Source organism: Electrophorus electricus, chromosome 5 (assembly GCF_041902795.1).
Source record: "Electrophorus electricus isolate QZ-2024a chromosome 5, ASM4190279v1, whole genome shotgun sequence".
Lineage (NCBI taxonomy): Eukaryota > Metazoa > Chordata > Actinopteri > Gymnotiformes > Gymnotidae > Electrophorus > Electrophorus electricus.
The window spans coordinates 26,432,706-26,449,426 of record NC_137501.1 but is presented as its reverse complement, the minus strand read 5'-3'; the positions used below and the strand labels follow the sequence as shown (position 1 = coordinate 26,449,426).

Genomic DNA, 16,721 nt, shown 5'->3' with positions numbered 1-16,721 from the left:
CAAAGATTACAATGAGACCAGTTTTGAGGCAACTGAGCAAAATGCCTAGGACTAGTTCAAAAAGCAATGGTTTTAAATAATGGTGAAATGTGCAAAAACTGTAATGTTTAGAACAACTATTGAAAAGGCAGAGTTGCCAGATTTATTGAGCCACATTATTTGCCAAGATCAGGCAGACATGTTTGTAAATAAATGACACAGACCAATTTACATGTTTGAAAATATAAGTAGTGCCTCCCAGTGGCAAATTCATATAAAACTTTAATACATTAGAGTAGAGTATGTACCTGCACAAACCATTCAAGTTTCATGTCGATTGGCCAATCAATGCTAAGTTTGTCAAAAGTGCGCTTAAAGCTGATTGGCTGATGACATTGGCTATTTTTCAGATGTTACACTTATAGGCAATGTGCCAGATTATGTATTTTGATGTGTGGGTCACTTTCTTATACTATAGCAGCGCCAAGTAATGCAGGTGCAACAAATGTTTTGCCCTATCCCAGACCCCCTTGAGGTACATGTGTATAAAGTTTGCTGTCATTCTGCCCATGTGTTCATGAGTTGGAGCTGCATATTTGTGGTATTTGTAGAGGAAGCTCCACCTCTGTTTTTGAGTGGCATCAGGAAACAAAGCATTGCAATTTCCAGATTTTTTACTAACTATTAAATTTCAGATTCTTGTGAATGTCTGGTGGATGACAGGTAGACAGATGGACAACAGGTGGACAGATGGTTGGTTATAAAGAGAGGTAGAATGTTAAGCAGAGTAACCAAAAGCCTATATGAATGTTACATGCTCCCATTTGATGGCAAGACAACAGGGATGTAACAGTCTTAAGAGGAGTGTGTGGATGTAAAGTAGCCTAGGATGAGACTGACACCAGTAACATCTGCATTTATATTGATTTACTTGTAACAATAAAAACATCAATGATGAGAGTGCATGGTTCAAGGAATAAGAACAAATTTTGTGAGTGGTTAAGAAGTACGGGTGGACATTGTGGACGATGCCAAAGAAATGAAGATAATAAAACAGCATCCCTTGCCTACCATATACCTTTCCTGATTAACCATGCTACAAAGTGGCACCCACCCCGATCTACCACATCTATACGTTGAAATTGCCTGTGACCATGTTACCTTACTTGTCCACATCGATAGATAGGAAAAACCTAACAGCAATCCCATAAGTAATACTCAACAACAGTAGCATTCACACACATTTGCAAGATGCCTTAACTATACAACACTCCAGCATGCCCCAGATCAGCTCTGCTCCACTTCTGCAGGAGGTCCACTTTTAAAGCAGAAGTCCCACCCCCACTTCTGCACACAAGGCCTTTCATTGGTTTACCTGCAACAATGAAAGCAACTAATACAAAGCACAAACTTGCACAGCTGGCATGTAATGAAGTTTTAAACATTGTTAAAACATCCATACTTAATTGGAAATGTGTGAATTTTGCATTGCACTATAGGTTTGGTAATGCAATGAGTTTAACATGGCTGTTAGTGGAGGCATGAGAGATGTGGATAATCTGAACCTAGGATTCCTGCTCTTCCCTACTCCTTCCTGCAGGGTTCAGTTCCAACACAATCTAACATGCCGGAGTCAGCTAATTAACAAGTGGAGCTGGAGATCCTTGTTCCACTTAATTTACACATTCAAAAAAGAAAAACAAGCACATGAACTCACCACTAGCTTTAGAAACTCTCTGATTTTTAAACCTTCAGTATTTCTAGTAATTGAACCCCCCAAAAAAGGAAATTTGCCCCACCTATCTAATGAGGCTTTGTCCTCAGCAGTTTGGTCATTGGGCATCGAGTGTTGATTTGACCAACGCAAATTATATATTACTTCAGGTTCAGGAAACTGTCATACAACATTGAAATGAGTAGTTATTTGAGCACAACTGATGAATTAGCTTCAGATGTGTTAAAACAAGTGGTGGCACACTGGTGGTTTATCAAAACCCTAAATAAAAAAGAAAAACAAAATAAAAGTACAACATTACTTCTCTAACTCAACAACAAAACAGAGAAAAGGGTTTTAAGAACAGTGTTTTTTTCCATTATGTGTAATGGGCCAGGCAAAAATCAGATGCTTGCGGATAAACGATATGGCTTTATTGTGGTAACACGTAGCAGGTCACAAAACTAACAAGGAATGGAGTAACTTGAATGTAGAAACAGAAAGACCATCCAAAATCCAGGCAGAAGAATCCAATAGGGGTACACAAAAATCAGAAACGAGATATACAAAGTGAGGATTTGGTACACAGAAAGATAATCCAAAATATGCGTACTGCATAAATCGGAGTGCCGTCATAGTCAATCGGTTAAGGAGGAGTAACTTCAGGAGACACCTCATCCAAAGGCCTTGGAACTACAGGCTTAAGAAGGGACACATGGAAAGACCTTGAAACTTGAAAGTGAGCAGGTAATGCGCTTTGTGATTTCATATGGACCAATATATTTGGTACCTAACTTGCAACACTACCCCGGCTTGCGGAAGAGCCACACTCTGTCACCAGGTTGTCATAGTTTCCCACCATTACCGGTTAGCTAGAAGGTGTCAAGTACGTGTTTCCCCAGGATGCCCTGAAACCTGGAGGAATGAGCCCACATAAATAGATGGTCACAGCAGAAGGTGTGTACACATTGTTTTCCTGACGGACATTCTGTTGGGATGACTGTGTCTTGCATGGCTTGCTCTATTTTATTGTCTATCTCCTATCATATAGAAGACAGGTGTATCCAGCTAGGAAGGATAGTTTCCTTTTTACAAAATTCCTTTTCTGTCTCCAAAAAATGCAGGACAAGGCATTGACTTTAGTATTGCAGGTCCCAGGATGATACATGATCTTAAATCAAACCTCAAAAAGAACAGAGACCAGCGGGCTTGACGTGGGTTTAGTTGTTTAGCTGTATGTATGTACTACAGATTCCCTTGGTCCGTGATGACTAAGAAAGGATGATTAGCCCCCTCTAACCAATGCCTCCACTGCTCTAAGACCAGTTTAAAGGCCAAAAGTTCATGCTCACCTATCCCATACTTTTGTTCTGCCAGGGACAGTTTACCGGAGAAATAAGCCACTAGGTGTAATTTGGTCTTATCGTACTGTTTTGAAAGTACCGCTCTAACCCCAATGTTAGAAACATCAACTTCCATGGCAAACAGAATGGAATGATTGGGATTTTGAAGTACAGGAGCCATGGTAAAAGCTTCTTTCAATCTCCTGAATGCTTGATCTGCCTCCCGAGTCCAAAGTAGCTTAGTTGTTGCTCCCTTTAGGAGGGTTGTGAGAAGAGCTGCAATGCTGCTAAAATTCCTTATGAAGCGTCGGTAAAAGTTTGCAAATCCCAAGAAGCTCTGTAGTTTTTTAATGATAACAGGAACGGGCCACTGGATGGTTGCTTCGATCTTCTTATCATCCATAGTGATTCCACCGTGGCTGATCACATATCCCAGAACAGTTGTAGTTGGAAGGTGGAACTCACATTTCTCCCCCATAACATATAACCCGTTCTCCAGAAGAGTCTGCAATACCGCTCGTATGTGCTGTACGTGGATTTTACTATCGGGGGGAATAGATGAGGATGTCATCAATATAAGCAATGATGAATTTTCCAATGTATTCACGCAGGATATCGTTGATGAAGGCCTGAAAGACATTAATAAAAGTTAATAATGACTTAGTTATCATCTTACTTGGGGGCAAGATCTATACCTTGTTTTATGCTGACATGGGCTGCATGTTCCTTCTATGGCTTATCAATGAGGCTCGATTGAGTTTAAGTCGACAATCCCAGACAACATGTCCTGAGGATCCGCAGTAAAGGCACAGACCTCTCCTCTTCGGTTAAGCATGATGAATTGCATACATTCCACTGTATTCTCTCGTCCATCACTGGGAGAGGGACAGGCAGGGCGAGAACTGCTAGCTCTATGAAGTTTCGTTCTTGAATGAAACGATCCAGACGAATGGGTAGGGCTATCAGCTGATTCAAATCTAGCTTATCGTCTCAGAAAGTTAGCTCATGTAGGACCTTTGAATTGAGGCCGGTCCGGAAAGTGACAATCGATGCCGCCTCATTCCATCCACTACCCGCAGCGACAGTACGGAACTCTCTTGAGTAGTCGGACACAGAACGATTGCCTTGGCGTAACTTGATGAATATCTTCCCGCAGGTTCTTCCCTCATGTGGATTGGGGAATACTGCCTGAGCGAACTGAGCGATAAAATCGTCATACGATGCTGTTTGTACATTATCTCAGATTGCAATCACCCAATCCAGAGCTTTGTCTGAGAGACGAGAGGTAAGGGATGTAAGGCTATTGAAGTATAATGAACATTATAGCAGGAAACCTCAACATTTGTCTGGGGAGCCATCATATTTTTCCAAGTTTACTCACGGGGAAGGTCGGTTGAATACTGGTCGCAGCGGTACTAGGTGCCGGCGTGGGAATGGACTGTGAAGGAGGAGTCATGTGCAGCCGGGAGGTGAGTTCTCCGAGACATTGCCCTAGTTCTGATATTTGAGTTTGTTGATCCGCTTGTTGTTTGCAATAACCTAAAGTGTTTTACTTCACTGAATTTAACTGCAAACCTGCACATGTAACAGCCCTACTGTTCAAACATCTACTGATTTCAGAGGACCCAGGGTGTGCCATGAAAACATTCCTCACACCTTTATGCCACCTCTACCAGCTTGAACTGTTGACACCTGACAGGAAGGACTCGTTAATTCATGCTGCTTGTGCCAAATTCTTACCCTCCCGTCATCATAGTGCAACAGAATTTTGGATTAATCTGACAAGATGATGTTCCACTGTTTAGTTTTCTGCTCTTCTGCCCACTGGAGCTTTTCCATTCTGTTTGCCTCAGACAGCAATGACACTCGAACAGACCACTTGACTTTCCCATTCTAATGTGGATTCACACTGAAACCGACCCACAGAAAACATGATCACCTGAAATTATTCTGTTCTCCGGGGTCACGTTTTAATTTCGGTCATTAATAACTTTGAAACAATTTTATGGAGTTAACAAGTTGCTTCTTAAGAATTGTTTTTGATAATATTCATTTGTGTCATGTTTATAATGGTTGTTTTGTCCTGTTATTTTCTCTTGTGTTGCTGTTGCACAGATTATGGAATGATTATGGAATTATTTTTTTAGATTTTCATACAGCCTCAGTGGGATTATGCATAATCATGACTTGGATGATTTTGGACTCTTTTGTTTTGTGGCTTTGGATAGTGATCTTGCTATATGAATTCTATGCTTGCATCCACAACTTTGTCCCCTGGTAGTTACATTGATAAGAGAGAAAGTTTAAATGGCGTTTTTTTCTATTAGTCAAAACTGACCTTTCATGACCTTCATTATAAACTTTTCTAAGCAGTCATGACCTCACCCTGTCATAATATTTACTATCAGATCTTCCCTATGTCCAAAGTGATCTCATGGTAGGAATTTTCTAGCCAACCATTTCTAAGTCAAGCCAATTCAAGCAGAAATGCCACTGAGAGCGTTTCTGATGAACTCCTGTCATTGTACTAAGTCGGTAAGAAAGGGTTAACTACATAAAAATAAAAGTGAATGACTTAAAAGTTTGATCATTTTAACTGAATCTATATTTTATGGAATTGTGTAATTAACCTTCATTATAAACTTTCCTAAGCCGTCATGGCCTCTCCCTGCCAGAATATTTACTATCAGATCTTCCCTGTGTCCAAATTTGGCGTTCCGTGACAAATACAAGGTGTCCTTCAGCATCGTCCTTTCTAACGACATGGTGAAAAGGAAGCAGGATGTGAGTGCAAGCAAGTCATATATATATATATATATATATATATATATATAGCAAATTCCAGTGTTATCAAAGTTTATAATCTGGCGTTAGATATGACCAGGACATTAATGGTAAGAATGAATTTTCATCACATTTTTATCACATTTGATTCATATCCTGGAGTATCTAAAACACAGCTATTAAGTCTGGATATGGATATGGATCCACTGCAATGTCATATCCTACAGTGGAGTAAATATGAATACACATGGGCTTTCTAAGAATATGCTCTCACTTATTCATAATTATTAAGCATTATGTTTGGCTTTTATGTAATAAAAATGTGATGTGTGTAAGAAAAAGAAAAAAAACTACTGTCAAGGTACAGCCCCTCCTCCCACACCTGTGTGTGTGTGTGTGTGTGTGTGTGTGTGTGTGTGTGTGTGTGTGTGTGTGTGTGTGTGTGTGTGTGTGTGTAAATAAGCTCTTCTACTGCTCGTTACTCATCCAAATACTGTTAAAACTTCTTAGTCCCAGGAAGCAGCAATGAGTACCTAAAAATGGCATACCTTGCAAAAGTATGTAATAAGATCAAATTAAATCTGAACCTAAAATCTCACAGAGTACTCTTGGCAAAATTGTTACCTGAAAACTTTGATAGCCACATAGGAAAATATTGCTAATTGCTAAGTCACTCCTACAATGCAGCCTGACCGATTGAATGTCCATCAAGTCTCGCTACACACTCCCTACAGCCGTTGCGTTGGACTGTATTATTTAGACGGTGACCATCTCCCGTTCCAAGCAAGCTATGTTGTGCTGCTTATGGCAAGGATAATGGGCTCAGACGCTTGCCATGCTCAGGCTGGGTCATCACTTGTTTTCATGTGGCTTTAATGACTAATAATTCGACAAGACTGTTTCTGCGTCAGAGCTAGATTGGGTCAGAATGCCCTTTTTTATTTTGGCTTCTAACACTTTTGTGGATGCGAGAGTTCAGACATCATTGACACTGATGCACAGACAAAACGGTGCCGTGTTCAGAATTGTAATGCGGGGAGGCTTGGCAGTTTATTTAGAGAAGTGGAAGACAACGTTGCACTAAGGCTATCGTGGGATCAAACAATGACAACGTTAAAGTTTGCACAAAGGACTTATATACTCACACAGGCACAGGCACAGACACAAAGGGAGACAAAGTGACGCACTCATTAAATGTGACTGGGACCAGCACAGTGACCGGGATAGGTACATGCACATAATTAAACAATGGGTTATGATTAAATCCAGGGAAGCTGGCAGGAGCACCAGCCTGTCTCCCAGTCGTCGGCTGGGTCGGAGTCCGACTCTGCTGTGGGGATCACCCTTCACCGAGTTGGGTGGAGGTGGCTTCTCTGGCTTTGGGGCACCCACCTTAGGAAGCGCACCAGAGGTTTTGCCTGCCTCTAGGACGGGCACTGGTGTCACCTCCTTTTTCCTCTTTGAGGATTGCGCACAGGCACACGAGCCCTGCAGCTGTGTGCAGCAGGTGAGGGAGTGTCCTCAGAAGATGACGGGGCCACCTCTCTGTGAGTCACGTGGGGCAGCTTGTTGATTCTAGTGCGACGTGCCTTGGGTGGAGCCTTGGGCGCTGGAGGTTTGTCGCTCTCCGAATCTGCTGACCACATGCCCATCACAGAAGGGGAATCCTCTTGGAGGGCATCCTCTATCTCCTTCACGGGATTCTCCAAACGGTCGACCTCCAAGTCTGACCGGAGGCTGATGTCCTGACACTCCTCACTCTACTCATACCCGCCCTAGTCCTCCCGGTAGTCCCAGTACAGATAGTAGGACCCCACGGAGTCTGACCCCGAAAACCGGTCACCATCATACCCGTTCCGGTACTTCGTCGAGGGTCTGTAGTATTCTGCCGAGTCCAACCCCATACTACACTCAGGGCCTCCCCAAAATTTTCCAGGAGCACTCTTCGCTGTTGTACCGGTGTGAAGAGTTCTCAAGAACTTGGGGGGTTTCCCCACTAGGGCTGGAGAGGAACGATTACACGCCTTCTTCCCTTTCTTCTTCTTCTTCTTGCTCCTCTTCCCTGGCATCCTTCCGCGGTCAGTGTTTCTGTAACGCAGGGAGGCTTGGCAAGATGCAGAAGAGGAGCTGTGATACATACAAGGATGTTTATTTAGAGACACGGAAGACAACATAGCACTAAGGCTATCATGGGATCAAACACTGGCAACGTTAATGTTTACATAAAGGATTTATATATGCACACATTAACAACACAATAAGCAGCAGGTGTGAAACACGTGGGGGCGTGGCCACACGGATGAACACACACAAACACACACGGGGAGACGTTTGGGGGAAGGGGCCATACCGTGACAAGACTATGTTCACACATGCTCGCGCTCTCTCTCTCTCTCCCCATCCTTTCAGCTTTTGGGTTTGAATAATACCCCCAGGGCAGACAGAACCACTATTCAAGCAATGTAATATTCTGTAATATTCTGCTCTGGCTCCTCCTTCCTCTGCAATGACATCCTCAGCTTTTATTTCAGTGGGTGTGGCATAGCCACTCATATATATTAATGTGCCCCTGCCTGAGATCCTGAAATTTCTACAGCCTCTTAAAAAAAAAAACCTAATGAAATATGCAATTGCTTATAGTCGATTGTTCAGCCTTTTATATTCAGTTATTCATGACATGGCTAGGCACCCCTGTACCCAATGATATCCGCATTTCAATGATTGTGTTCATTTTTGAGTATCATGTGAGCTGGTAACATCTCAGCAAAAGAAAGGATTCCAAATGTGCATTAGTCTTTACTGCATTAGCATGCAGAAACCTAAGACAACCCTTTTGCATGAAGGTGAACTAGTAACTATGTACACCCTCCATAATGTGCAGAAGATATTTAAAGTGCAGAACAGTTGAAGCATTATGTGTGCATGTGCATGATGTTATTAACGTGACAGTAAAAGCTCACCATTTTTAAACGGGGGCTGATCAACTTTCCACTTATGCAAGACTCATGTCAAGAGTACATGTCAAAAATTAGAGACGAAATGAGGGGCTAAATGCTACAATTAGGCATACAGCAGTCAACGGAAATTTGGAAACACAGTTAGAAAACAAACTATAAGATCACGATTGTTATTTACATTAAGAAAACAAACAAACAAATATATAACTGTCATATAGAAACAGAATACAAACTGTCTTCCAAGATTACAACTTATTTACATAATTAAAAAAACATGAATTAATTAAAATTCTAATTATTCACAACAATAATGCTCAGTGACTAGAAATGATTTCTGATTGTAGCTTCATGTAATCCTGTAGCTACCAGTCTCTCTCAGTGAAAATGATCAGTTACATGTATGTTACATCTGAAATATTTCCATGAGCTTTTACATAACATACTAAAAAAAAGGTTAGGAACAGACTAAATCAAATCAGGCTAACTCTCAGCAGGTCAGAAGTACTTCAGACTGCAATCCATGACCTAGTATTTTGTCAAACATGTTTGTTATTACATTATCAGTGACTTAGCCTTGTTAAAGTAGATGAGGGCTTGTGCTCATGAGAGAGTGACAATAAGCAGCAGTATAACCAGCAGCAGTACCTGCTCCGAGTTACGCATACGCGCCAACAGGTCTGTGCATCTCCGACTACAGGTGGACAAACCGGTAGTGTGCTGGCGTAAGTGGCATTAACCACTCTAAACTGGAGTTTTGAGTGTGTATGCGTGGAGGAAGGACAAGAAGTTAAAGAGGATTACGTCTCCACATGTGTTGTGGTTTCTGGTGGTACTGGTCAGCGCAGGGGACGTGTGTCAATGCCGGACATAATCCTGTCCATCTATAGTGTTACAGTAACAATGTGAAATATGGATATTGAGGTTAGCATCACTTAAGAGTGTATATGTGTGAAACATCCTCGTCACTATACATGTTGTGTTGTTACATAAATAAGCAGTCCATCCAGTTTCATTTACTTCATTTATTAACAATCTGTGTCCACTGTCTAACTCAAGTATCTTTATTTTAATTTCCGCCATGTTGTTTATAACAGGCCTACAGTAAGAACGACTTTTAAAGGTCATTTATGGGGATTAGGTACAGCGTGTTGTGTTCAGGACATTCGCAGCGATACATGTGTTAAATGGGATTGTAAAATAACTAGCTAGCTAGCCAGGTATTTAGACAGAAACTGAACTGTGTTACATGGGGATTTTTGTTCCATGTTTTTAAGGCTGCATTATATACAGCCTAGCATAAATAAATACGCAAGAATGCAGAGCACGAATAGTTCAGTCTTTCATTCTGTATCACACAGGTAGGTACCTGTGATAAAACTATAACCTAAAAACTTGCTTGTCACTTGGTTGTTGTGCCTTGCAATCACTAGACAATCACTAGCAACTACATTTGCTAATCATTTTCTCTTTAAAGTTGGTGAGACCTCATAATGCATCCACATCAATTATGCGATTATGATGTAGCCAACCAACAGATTCTTCAAATGAGCAATTTCTGTAAACCATTTTTAGTCTACAGATCACATTTCTGTTTTAGACAAACAATCTCTTCTGTTATCAAGTAGGGACAGTTACACTTGGATTTTCAAACAAAATTTATTATGGGTCAGTCCAGTAGTTACTGTTGTAAACCAAGACGCAAGGAACCGGTTCCTTCTGAGAAATATGAAAAGGAAAAGCACGGGATATTTGGTAAATATAGGAAAAAGAAGACGGAAAAGACACGAGCCCAGATCCCTGCCAGAATATTCACGCAGCTTGTGCTATTGTTCACTTGCTGTTGTCAGAAGGGTGTTAAGAGAAGGAACACCACCTCAGATGATGACTTCTTTAAGGGTAAATTCTGACCACAGCCACCACTTGGATGAACTGTCTCTGTCTGTCTGTCTGTCTCTCCGTGTGTGTGTGTGTGTGTGTGTGTGTGTGTGTGTGTGTGTATGTGTGTGTATGTGTGTGTATGTGTATGTGTGTGTGTGTGTGTGTGTGTGTGTGTATGTGTGTGTGTGTGTGTGTGTGTGTGTGTGTATGTGTGTGTGTGTGCGCGTGCGCACGCACCACGCTAATAAGACATTTTCTGTTACTTTTTAAACAGATACTAGAACAAAGTATTTAATGAAGAATGACGTGACTTCTGAGAGAACTGAATCAGCCATAGTATGTAAAGTAGAACCAAGACAAAAGATTTAAAGCCATACTGAGGCAAGGGACAAAAGCCACAAAAAGGGGAAAAACAGCTATGGTGAACAGTGATGCTAATTTAATGCTTGTACTTAAGTACACTGAAAGGTCTCTGAATATAAATTATAAATGCATTTCAACAAATGTTCGAGAAATTAATTAAAAACACTAATGTAAGTGTATTTAGAAAATATTTAGGACACATACATTTAGCATATGCAATCTTTGTCAGTTACAGGAAAAAAATAATGTTGGTGTTTTTTTGGTTTTTTTTACATTCTCATTACTATAGAATTAACAGTCGACTGTTCAGTGACATTGCATGCTGAGTTGTAACAGATTATTACTATAATTGTGGCTAGAATCAAAATCAACACTAGCTAAAATGACTGAATGCATTGGAATTTATTATTCCAATAGCACAATTTGAATGGGTCTACGGTACCTTAGTGTGTCAGGTCCTGTTATTTCTGTTGAACATTTGATGTTTGGGGGCACATTTTTACATCATTAGGCCTGCAGGCTATGTGATAACAGCTATGCGATAAAAATTGTATTTGTTTCCATTCCAGTCCAATACAAACTATAAATTACAAATGTATCAAAATGTAATTAAAGTCATATTTCAATTAAATGTATTTAAATACTGTTCAACAATATTTCTACTCATAACTACAAGTGGAACTGGAGTGGGATAACTGTATTGAGGAGGTGGAAGCCATGTTTGCTAGAGTGTGAAAGTCTGCAGTGGAGCAGAGCAATCCTAAAACTTGTTTTCCATAAATAATAACAATGCAATGAAATATGCATTTCAAGTAGATGTAATTAAATATTGCTCAACACGGTACTTGTGTTTGCAGGTAGCCAAACTGTTAGAAGCAGAAGCCGTACTTGCTAGGGAGGATATGGCTTCATAACCTCTGACAACAGCAATAAACAGCATTAAGAATACTCTGACATTTTTCAGTCTAATCCCTGCCTATGTTGTCTGCAACACAGTCAATTAAACCATGGATAGTAATTATATCTTATTTTTTTGTCTCACAAACATTCTGAATGTAACATTTCCTACAACTTTTAAGATACAATCACCATACTTGGCACCCACACTATTTTTTCCCTTCATGTCCACTTACATCTATGTGACTTAACAATCACAATTCATTTTTACACAACCAATTTCCAACCTCTATAGATATCGCTTGGAATTCAACAGGCACCTGTTGCTACTGCACCTTTAAGACGGATGTAAGATAAATGAGCTCCTTTATGATTGGTTGCCCTGTATTGCGCTTCAATCAAAAGGTACTCAGCTGAGATGCCTGAGAAAGGCAACTTAAGTGGGTGTGCTAAACTTCTATAGGCTGAATAGGTAGAGATATGTAAATAAAGTTTTCTTGTGACATTTGAAATACAAATTTCAAAATGGGAGCATTTTTGCAGCTAACTAAAACACTAACATAGTTTAGATTTTTATCATTTAAAGAAATGTAACATTAAAAGGAGAATGTTATTTATTTTACTCTGGCTGTAAAACAGCCCAAATTAAGTTAAATGGGGTTTTCATCCCACGATTTTAAGGCTGCGTTATGTATAAATAAATATGCAAGAATGCAGAGCATGAATAGGTCGGTCTTCCATTCTGTATCACATACCTATCCGTGATAAAACCGTGGTCACCGAAAACAAACAAACAAACAAACAAACAAACAAACAGACACAGAGGGCAATAAAAGTTGCTGCACTTAGTCCACTGGTATGCCTCAATGGTCTCAGACAAGTGTTTCACAGAGGCATGAACCTGAAAATGACAATTAAAGAATGACCATTTTACACCGAGGCAAAGCCAGCAATGTGTATCATCATGTTGACTAATATATATGATCACTGTCCTGACACATTACAAGCTTTTGTTTAGTGGTTATGCAGATTAGATATTCATAATTGGTGGTATGATGTTTTACACAAGCCACTGAAATTAATCTTTAATGGGGTCTGTGATAACTGGTGGATGCTGTCTAATTAAAATGCAAAATACATGCTCACGTCTTCTTTTAGTTTTTGTTAGTACACAGACATCTTAAATGATCATTTAAGAAGATTCGAAAGCCTGCTAGATAGTAGAGTAAATCACAGGATATTACTAGCCTAATATTAACACACACAGTTAACATAAAAATTGAATATTGATCGTATACAGCTAATATATATATATATATATATATATATATATATATATATATATATATATATATATATATATATATATATATATTAGGGGTGGGACTTTAACGCGTTAATTTCGATTAATTAATCACACTTTTGCACCGTGGAACGTTTCTCAGTGCCAGTTCCAGGCATACAGATTATATTGACGCACAATGTGATGAGCATGATGGATGTGACGGAAGAGGTTACGCTGGTGGATGGGAAATTTAAATACAAGAAACTTCCAGATGGAAGTACAAACAAAAATGTTGTTATTTGCACTTTAGGCAGGAAGGAGTTTGCTTATCACAGGAGCACTTCCACACTTCGTTACCCCCTCAACGCAAAACATGTTGGATATAGCGCGCAGGTCAGTAATGTTAACTTAGCTGCTAAATGTGATAGTATTCCTAGTACGAACAAACAGTGTCGCCAGTCAACACTCGACCACATGTCGGGGTTCACATTCAGAAACAAAATGTCAAAGTCCACGTCAGACAAATTGACCAATTCACGGGCGAGATGGATTGCTGTGGACTGTAGACCGCTCTCTGGTCGAAGATAAAGGGTTACAAGAGACGCTGCAAATTGCGTCATCTGATGCAAGTTAAGAACTGCCGTCCAGAAAGGCAATGTCGAAAAAGCTCCAGCAGCTGTATGATGAGGAAAGGGAAGTAAAACAGGTTATTGTGAAGATTAATTAATTCGATTAATTAATTACAAAGCTTCTAATAATTAGATTAATTTTTTTAATCGAGTCCCACCCCTAATATATAATTTTAATTTTATTTTATTTTTTTAATGTTTAGGCGTTAGTCATGCTAAACATTGTGTGAAACTGCAATTTCACTTGCTACTTACAATTGCTCACTTCCTGACAGTTGCTGACACCAGACACGCACACAGCAACATAAATGTAGCCAATCAGCGTCCTCGAATCTGAAGCCTAATGGCGCTTCATTTATATACCCAAGAGAACTTTGGTGAACTGCACGTTACTGGGGAGCTTCCTGAGGTGGCCGCGTAGCTAGCTAGTCAAGTTGTGTACTGTGTATTTTGTGTTAGTTTTTCATTTATAGTACCAATGAATTAGTTAAGATAGTGAAACCTAGGTTTCGCTAGTGCTAGTTAACTTTTAGCTAACGTTAACTTGGTTCTCTGGCTAACTTGGTGGTTTAGTTTAGTGGTTCTAGTGAATTGAACTGGCGAGCATTCGCTAACTGTTAGCTCGCTATCTTGTTTAGCTAGTAGCTTTTGAACGTTAGCTAGCTAGCTAACTAGCTGTGTGTTTTAGTGGTGGTTCTGGCGAACTGAACTATGTTGAGCTCGCTTTCCAGTTATGAAGTTTAAGCAGTTGTAATGTGTCATTTTTGATACCCAATGTATAGCTAGATAATAAAAGGCCACTGCATTAACTTTTAAAATGCAAGCCTTCTTTTACAGTAAACGAAAGATTCAAATATTTTTGTAATTATGCATACTGTTCCTTCTATCAGAACAAATTAGAGCTGCAACTAGAGATAATTGTCATTTATTATTCTGTTGATTTTTAATGCAAATTAAATAATGACTGGCTACTTCACAGACCCCTAATAGTATGTGTTAAGTTGTATTGGAATGATTGCAGAAAATGACAATAGTCGTACCTAGTACATTTTTTAGCAGCCTCCACTGGTTAGTGCATCTTCTGTCTTTCACTAATAAAAATAAATATCAAATAAATAAATACATTTACATGTTTCATCAATATCCTTTTACAATATTCCTTTATTGACTGGAAGACTTCACCAGACCTTGCCAGGGCAGTACGCTTCATGGAAATCACTGCATTTGCATGTTGAGACCAAGAAATGGTTCTGGTCAGTTTTTATAAAGCAGACACCATAGATGGGTAAGTTCTCAGCAAAGCAGACTTAAGGTTGCAATGCTTTGTAGCTTTCATTTGTATTTAAATATTAAATGCAGTCTGTCATGAAGTTATAAGAATAGATATAAACTCACTTAGGCAGATGTTTTTCTGTTGCTGATTACTCCATTTTCCTATGTTTTCCTTCATAAAAACAGATGAGATCATCAAAAAATCAGCAAGCTGAATGCCGGTTGTTGCAGTATGAGCATAAAAATACCCTTACAAATCTTCTTTTTCCTGAAGATCTGTGTAAGTAATTGCACTGCTTCTTTTGATTTATTTTGTTTTAGGCACAGGAACTTTACTAACCCCAGCATGAACTGTGCTTTTCCTTTTCTCAACTCTACTAGTCATAATGAAGCAGGTGTACTAGCATGTAATTTTTTAAGTTTTTAATTTAAATGTAAATGAATCCTTTAAGTTCTCCTTAGTATTATTAGATTTTACATCTATGTCAAGAAGTCCAGCCTAGTGAGAATTGCACTGGATGGCCAATGTGCTGTTGTTTCATTGTTTTAGTCTTAATAAAGTCTTTGTCTATGTTTTCCTTTATTCAGGTTCTACATAGAAGCACCAGGCACTTCACTATAAAGAAGCATCAGATCCACTACAGAGTAAACTCACAATGATCACTGTGTGTAATATAGCACTCTTCCTAAGCTGTAGATTTGAATTAGATAATGCTAAATCTTAGCATTGAACGCTTGAAAACGTGTTGTGCAGACTAGTAGTAATAGTAATAGTAAACGTTCAATCGTAATAGGGGAAATTGATTTGACACAGTTCATTGGCTTTAAATAACTAAGGTCCTGCTTTGAAAATAATAAAGTACAACACTAGATAATTTTACTACACTTTTATTCATATATTCAATGTATTTACATTATTTTAGAGAATACTATATTAAAGAAGGATGTTATATAGCTCCAATATCATCATGTAGTTTCATTTTAATTACAGTCCATAACTGTCTGGTCTTATTTCAACTGGCCTTTTTCAATAACAGCAAAGACACATAGTGGAAACAAGTTGTTAGATTCTGGTCCGCACCCAACCAGGAACGAGCACACAGACACGTACACACATATCCGCACAAATCACCTACCACGACCACTGCTCGGTTCACAATCACACACTTATCAACCATCACGATCACCTACTTCTAATGAACTCTCTCCCTTTTTAAAACCCCTCACGTACCATCCTCCATTGTTTCCCATTTCGCATACTGTGGACTAAAGCTGAGCCTGTCTTCATGGGCTTCCCTGCATCTGTGTTTTTGAAACTTTTTGGCAGTGCTTTGTGTGACTAATATCCTGCCTTTTTATCCCTCACTCATGTCTTGCTCAGGTATCAACATGTCACACAACTAAATTAGTGATCTATTATTTTCTTAGTTTGTACAAGAAGTACAAATATGTAGCTACCTAAGATTTATAATGTGTATTGTTTCTTATTTTGTTAACATTAAAATGTAAAACCAGGTTAAAACATTTAAATGTAAAAACAGGTTTGACACTGCTTTGGATCTAGTGAAAATCCTAGAAGCTGTCAACACCATCACCTGAGCAGACTGCATTTAACACAGA

The 16,721-nt window shown here is 39.4% G+C and overlaps 1 long non-coding RNA gene across 2 annotated transcripts; it reads left to right on the top strand.

The window, feature by feature from the left end:
• Window positions 1-13,377: 13,377 nt before the first annotated feature.
• LOC113585488 (uncharacterized) lies at window positions 13,378-16,062 on the top strand. 2 transcript variants are annotated; one of them, XR_004776492.2, is made up of 4 exons: window positions 13,378-13,593; window positions 15,005-15,114; window positions 15,288-15,381; window positions 15,690-16,062. It is a non-coding gene; the product is annotated as an uncharacterized LOC113585488 (long non-coding RNA). The 2 variants fall into 2 exon arrangements; XR_004776491.2 differs by lacking the exon at window positions 13,378-13,593 and adding an exon at window positions 13,607-14,897.
• The last annotated feature ends 659 nt before the right edge of the window (window positions 16,063-16,721 follow it).